Consider the following 7796-nt stretch of genomic DNA (forward strand, 5'->3'; position numbering starts at 1 on the left):
TGTTTGTGCAGCCTCTGGACAGGAAGCGGAAGCCCAGAGCGCAGGGAGCACCAGGAATGCTGGGAATCATAGTTCTGGTAGCAGATGTGTTGTGGGATCTCCTAGACACTAGAGTAAAGTGAGCCTGGAGCAAGTTACTATTGTGTGTAGGGGATAGAGGGAAAGCAAAGTTGAGAGACATAAGTAAAGTCACAGTGTCGAGAAAAAATTAAAGGGAAGCTATCCTGCAACTTCTAGGAAATTTCCACCAATGGAGCAAAGAAAAAAAAAGAGCTCTATTATTCTGTGAGCACTAAACCAAACTGGGTTGGGGTTTCAATTTGCTCATATGATTTCAAAGACAGACAGAAACTCCCGTATTGGAGAGAGCTTGCCTGAGGGCTCCCAGATTGAAGAGGGTGCAGGTCAGGCTGAGGGACCCACCCCCCGTGCACCAATCTTTGTGCATGGGGCCCCTAGTAATGTAGATAAAAAGCAACTCCAACCTGAACAGATAAGATGGATATGTGAAGGACAGAGAAGTGCCACAGGATAAGGGGGGGGAGAAAGACATACATTCACAGAGGCTAAAGAAAAGTCACAGGATATGGGGAAAAAGAAAACATTTTCACAGAGGATAGAGGAATGTTGCAAAATAAGGGGAAGGAAAGAGGGGGACACCATGTGGGTTTTGGCCTTTGAAACTGGTACTATGTAGCAGAGTAACCAATGAGGAAAGCACAGGGGTCCTTCACTAAGGGAAAGTAACTCCAGGAGATATGATACCTCAAGAAAAAGAGGTCAGTGGCCACATTCTTTAAGGGACCCCTCTGTCTCTCCATGCCAGGAGAGACAGAGTCTTAGAATTAGAGTTTTAGAGATAGTATCTCCATGGCTTCATTCTTCAAATCCATCTGGACAAGAACCTGGGAAAGAAATCACACTTGCCCCTGCTCACTAAAAACAAACAAACAAAAAATCGAATCAGCAGGCACTGAAGAATTATATAGAACAGGGCAAGTGGAGCAGATGGATAGGGGTACTGGTTTATGACCCACAGAAATGGTCTCTTCTAGAAACCAACAGGCTGTGGGGAAGAGGGGGGAATTCAATCAGACAATTGTAACCACAGAACCAGCTCAAGATGGTTCTGTCCTGTTTAATGAGATAATGAGTTGCTTTTCAAAGACAAGAAACCAACATGCAAATCATGCAGCCAAAGCATGTGCAGAGGTAAGAACTTTGACCTCTGGCTGCACCCAAGTCTTGCTCACTCTACAAACATGGAACCAAAGAACCAGGCCATAATCAGAAGTTAAGACCTGGAACACTTTCAGAAACCAAAGGTCCATTGTCCAGAAAGATCCAGTGTTGATGCCCCTTTACCATAAGTGGTCAAGTTCCAAGGTCCTCCAATAGAAACTTGCCCCACCAGCACTTTTGCATACCTGTTCCCACTAACACTTTAACAACCCTTAACCTAGTCCCTAGTTCAGCAAGCAAGATGGGCTTGGGGCACCATTAAGTCTCCCATCATCTCAGTTGGTGCCTTGATCAATAAACTTCCTTACTCCAAACTCTGACATTTTGAGCATTGGCTTTGAAGCATTGGGTGCATGAACTTGGGTTCTGTAACAATCTCTGCTCTGACCTGGATCTAGCGTATAGTCCAGCAGTGGTCATTTTATGAAATAGTCAGTCACAGGACTACACCAAACTAAAATGTTTCAGCAGAGCAAAGGAAACCATCAACAAAATGAAAAGGCAACCTATCAAACTGAAGCTCCTAACCTGCCTGCCTGATCACCCCTAACTGCCTCTGCATTGGTCCATGGCCTAAGCCGCAGTCTGGCCTCCCTCTGCAGGAGGCAATCTGGCAGATCAGGGGAAGGCGCCACCCCCATTAGCCCACTGCTGCTGCCACTGCTGGCCTGATTCTTGGCCCTTTGCAGCTGCCCGTGGTTGCCTGAGCCTCAGCCCTTGAGCCCTTGCAGCCGCTGTGGCTTTGTCTGGAAAGATGTCCACTCTAATTAGTATATTACCCTTTTATTAGTATAGATACACTATGCTATACTTTATATCCCTGTGACTTATTTATAATTGGACTTTTGTAGCTCTGATTCCCCTTCATCTTGTTATACATCCCCCAAACCTCTTTCCTCGATTATCTCAATGAGTTGGTTTCTGTATTATTTTGTTTGTTCATCTGTGTGTTTTTTTATATTCCACATACAAGTGAAATCAAATGATATTTATCTTTCTCTATCCAAGTTATTTCACCTCTAGGTCCATTCATGCCACAAATGTCAAGATTTTATCTTTTTATTTTTATTGAGCAATATTCCATTTTATATATGTACCACATCTTCTTTATCCATTCATCTATTGATGGACACATAGGTTGCTTCCATAGTATGGTTATTGTATATAATGCTGTAATAAACACAGGGGTGTATATAGCTCTTTTCAAATCAGTGTCTTTTGGATTTTTGAATAAATACCCATAAGTAGAATTGCTGGGCTGTATGGTAGTTCTATTTTTTTTATTTTTTGCAGCCACACTGTTTTTCACAGTGGCTGCACCAGTTTATATTCCTACTAACAGTACATGAGGTTTCCTTTTTTCCACATCTCTCCAACACTTATTATATATTGTCTTTTTTATAACAGCCATCTGACAGGTATAAAGTGACATCTCATTGTGATTATGATTTGCATTCCCCTAATGATTAGTGATGTTGAGCATAGTTCATGTGTCTATTGGCTGTCTCTATGTCTTCTTTGGAGAAATATCTATCCAGATCCTCAGCCCATTTTTTAATAAGTTGTGTGTGTGTGTGTGTGTGTGTGTGTGTTTGATGTTGAGTTGTATGAGTTCTTTACGTATCTTTTAATATTAAACTTTTATTGGATATATTATTTGCAAATATCTTCTATTCAGTAGGTTGCATTTCATTTTGTTGTTTCCTTTACTGTGCAAAAGCTTTTTAGGTTGATGTAGTTCCATTTGTTTATTTTTTCTGTTGTTGCTTTTGCCTGAGGAGATATATTCAAAAAATATATGTCTAAGACTGATATGAAAGAGTTTATTGCTTATAATTTTTTCCTAGAAGTTTTATGGTTTTAGTTGCTACATATAAGTCTTGAATTCATTTTGAATTTACTTTTGTATATGGTGTAAAAACCTCATCTATTTTTTTTTTTGCATGTATCTGTTTAGTTTTCTCAATACCACTTACTGAAGATATTATCTTTTTTTTCAATTCTTTAAAATTGTTCAGCATTTGGCTTATCTATTTAGTAAGTTAATTTTTCATCAACATTATACAGCAATGTATTCTATGTATGTCAAACTCGATCAGAGAAAATTCTATCATCATCTTTAATGCAAAATACAATCATGGTCGCTTTCTTAAAAAGGAAAAAAATGTATATTCACATAGTTCAGACATACTTAGTTATTAACTGTAGAATTATGGATTCTCACAGCCCTGAGGACAATTTGAAATAGAAAAGAAAATTGAAGCTCTTTTTCACTAAAATTATGCAATTTCTGAGAAATCAGGTCAAATATATCCACCAGGCAACACTCAGGACATCACCTTTGGAACTGCCCAGTCAGTGAGCTTGCCTCCTGGTCTTTCAGTTTCTGTTAGTGATGTTGGGAAACCATCTTCTAATCCTCTGCTCTCTCTGTGTGTGAGGGGAAGGGGACTATAAAGAAAAATAAAGTCCCCAGGATTTGGTCGGGAAGAAGTTTATCAGAAACCAGCACAACTAGACCGAGAGACAGTTAGGACTCTTACAACAATCTTCGTGAAGCAGCTTTGTTACCAGTTCTAAAAGATACCTGCTGTTGACTTCATAGTTAAGGTAAGATTGGGGTCGGGGTGGTAAAAGATGTGCAAGCATCAGGAAATTTTAAAAACATTTTATCCAGGATAGGCTGCAGCTGAACCTGGTGTGGGATATCAGATTTAATTAAAAATGAAACTGAGGTGCCATCAGACAGGAAGCAGCATTCATTAAGTGCCAGCTACATTTGCTTCCTGCTGAACTAGACAGAAACATGTGTAGAGACTAACCGGAGTTTGAAATGTCTTAACACTGTTTTTCTTCCTTTGCCAGTTTATGACCTATGGGGATCATAATTGCCACTTCAGTTATCTTAATCTTTGATAAACCCTGCTTAAGTTAGTTCAAACGTCATCCTGAAAATTTCAACAGCTATAACTATTATTTTTGTGAGAGAGAGCAATGAATGATATGCAATGTAAATAGCTTGCTTACATTGTTAAGGCCAAAAAGGTTATTGTAAGGTCTGGGGCTGGGAAAGCAGGAACTTTACAAACTTTGCTTTCTAGCCTGCTTGAATAATGAGGAAAATAAACTTAAGCTGTCTGACCTTGTAGGCCAGAGACTAGATATGCCCATAATTTCAATGCCATGCCAGGTGCATTTTTTAATTGGATAGAACTGTGTTGTTTTCAAGGCCAGCAGCGAGATAACCACTAAGTGCACATAGGGCTGGCTCTTTAATAAAAAGGGAAGTTCTGCTTGTAACCTTGCTTAGAATTTGAATTCATTTTCTCTAAGCCCACCGGTGAAGCCCACCGGTGAATAAGTGTGACTCCCCCGGCCTGTGCTCTCGGACCGCGGGACCTCCTCACCCGAGAGCTTTCAATAAACGCGATTTTTCGCTTTAACCTGCTTGTCTTGGTCAACTTATTGGTTTCGGTCGGGTTAAGTCTTACATCTCTGATTAAACCTTACAGTTATAACCTAAAATGAATAATAAAGAGCTTTCATGAAAACAACTATATATTTTTAGTCATAGTCTTGTACATTGTTTGAAGGTAGATTTCTTCCTTTAGAAATAGTATGAATCAATTAGTTTTGATTTCTTGGCACCTACTCTTTCCTTAAGGCCCTTTATGTTGGATTGTTACTACTAGTCTAATGCCTCTGTTATTACTATCACTTGATTCAACAGTTGCCCAACTTGACCCTCATTACAGCCTGGTAATTTTGTTTACTCCTCAGAACTCTCTCCTCCTCTGAATTTCTTATCACAAGCTCCATGCATCTCCTTCTTGTTCAGTTCCCATTTGTCTCCTTGATAAGAGCCTTTTCTTCTTCCTCCAAATTCAAACCAAGGAACAACACAAATCAAAGCGAAAGCAAACAACAATTTAAGAAATAACACAACTAAAATTTTATGGCTGAAAATAGCGATATTTTCTTCTAGAAACCCCATCACTAGCATTTCTGAGCCTTCAAAAAAGATTTCTTGGCATTTTCCTTTTTTTGTTTGTTTGTTTTTGTTTTGTTTTGTTCCTACAGATCTGACTCTGTGTATGTCTGTGTCTCTGTCTCTCTCTTTCACTCTCTCTCTTAAGCTAGCGGTACTACTAACATAAATAGACATTAATTAACTTATTTACTTCCATTATTTTGAAAACAGGCTTAGAGTGCTGAGTAAAATGCAATATCATTCAGATAGCCAGTTGCAGGGCTAGGATTGGAAATCAGGTGTGCCTGACTTTAAACCAACATAAGTATGTGTATGTGTGTGTGCATGCGTGTGTGAAATGCATTCTTACATTGTTTTCATTTATGAAAGGTAATGGGCCTCTAACAGTGTTAGGGAGAATGCATCTCAGAGCACACATCACAGGCTAAGCTATAAAAGGCAGAGCAATAGGTAAGTATAGGACTTGAACACATTTAATTTGCAAGGATTTTGGAGACGGGGCTTTCCTAAAAGTGTTACCCAGATAACAATTGGGAACAATCTGTAAAACACGTTATTAATATAGATATACAGATCGAATATTATTCATTGGAGGTCTGAGAAGTCAGACAAAGTAGTTCTCTCTCCCATTAGTGACCACATCCCGAAGTGCAGTATCTTGTCAGCCCCCATTATCCGCAAATAGATGTAGATTGTGTACCTTCTGCTTTCCTAGCTAATTGTTGCAGATCATCACTGCCAGTCCCCCTATTTTTCTAATCTAAAAATATTATGACCCCGCTATATACAAATCGGACAAACAGAACTGCACAAGATAAGTTGCTAATATTGCATGGGGAGTGAACTAGAAAGAAATGAAACTTGGCATTTGAATCTGTAAAATCATGTGGAACTCACTCTTTCTGGACCTGGCTTGAACTAGGCATTTTCTGATTCCCTGGTGCTATGCCATTTGCAATTATCCGCTCCCAAGCAGTTCTGCTTTTATCTATCTGTATCTGGATGATATCCAGGGCACTGGCTTTAAGGAAGTGGGAAGAATGTGTCTTTATAATTTTTCAAAAGCAGTTTTTTAATCAACTAATAAGGAAATCCAGATGTGCTCATTGTAAGATTTCAGTGAAAAAAAAGTCAAGCAGATGGTGGATTTTTAGCTTTTCTAGTAAATAATCCTATGTAATAAAGAGGTACTATGCAAACTGACCATCACTCCAACACACAAGATGGCCGCCCCCATGGGGTAAAAGATGGCTGTCCCCATGTGGATACAAGATGGCCACCACAAGATGACTGGCAGGGGAGGGCAGATGGGGGCAACCAGGCCAGCAGGAAAAGGCAGTTAGGGGTGACCAGGCCTGCAGGGGAGGGCAGTTGGAGGTGACCGGGCTGGCAGGGGAGCAGTTAGGCATTGATCAGGCTGGCAGGGAATAGTTAGGCAGTGATCAGGCTGGCAGGCAAAAGTGGTTAGGGGCAATCAGGCAGGCAGGCAGGAGAGCGGTTTGGAGCCAGCAGTCCTGGATTGTGAGAGGGATGTCTGACTGCCCGTTTAGGCCTGATCCCACCCAGCCTAATCAGGCAGTTGGACATCCCTCAAGGAGTCCCAGATTGGTTGCAGGCTGGGCTGAGGGACACACCCACCCCCATGCACGAATTTCATGCACCGGGCCTTTAGTCCTATATAATAAAAGCCTAATATGCTAAGTGTCAGGTGACTGGTTGACTGTTCAACCAGTCAAAGCATAATATGCTAATGATATGCTAAGGCTTCTCAACTGCTCGCTATAATGTGCACTGACTACCAGGGGGCAGATGTTCCGACTAGTATGTTAGCTTGCTGCAGTTAGCCAATAGGGTCTGGCCAATAGGGACTGGGAGAGATGGGGCCAGACATGTCCTGGACCTCTCCAGTGGTCCCTCCCCAACCCCGATAGTGCACTGGTGGGGTCCCTCGGCCTGGCCTGCATCCTCTTGCAATCCGGGATCCCTCTGGGGATATTGGAGAGCCAGTTTAGGCCCAATCTTACAGGCCACTCCCCTCGGGAGGACGCCAGAGACACAGGGCTCATGGCTGGCGAGCACTGCCATGGAGGCGTAGCCTCTCCCGATCGGGACTGATTGGGCACTAGCCCACAGTAGGCGCAGTGGGGCCAGGATGAGCAGGAGCATCAGGTTGGAGCTACAGGCAGCGTTGGACTGCATGTTTCAGCCTGATCCCCACAGGCCACTCCGAGGGATCTCACCCATGCATTAATTCGTGCACCAGGCCTCTAGTCCTATATAATAAAAGAGTAATATGCAAATTGACCGTCACTCCAACACACAAGATGGCCACCCCTATGTGGTCAAAGATGGATGCCCCCATGTGGAGACAAGATGGTTGTCATAAGATGGCCTGCAGGGGAGGGCAGTTGGGGGGGACCCAGGCCTGCAGGGGAGAGCAGTTGGGGGTGACCAGGCCTGCAGGGGAGGGCAGTTAGGGGCAATCAAGCTGGCAGCAGAGCAGTTAGGTGGGCAGCGGAGTGGTTAGGGGGTGATCAGGCTGGCAGGCAGAAGCAGTTAGGGG

This window comes from Plecotus auritus (genome assembly GCF_963455305.1).
Source record: "Plecotus auritus genome assembly, chromosome: 2".
NCBI lineage: Eukaryota > Metazoa > Chordata > Mammalia > Chiroptera > Vespertilionidae > Plecotus > Plecotus auritus.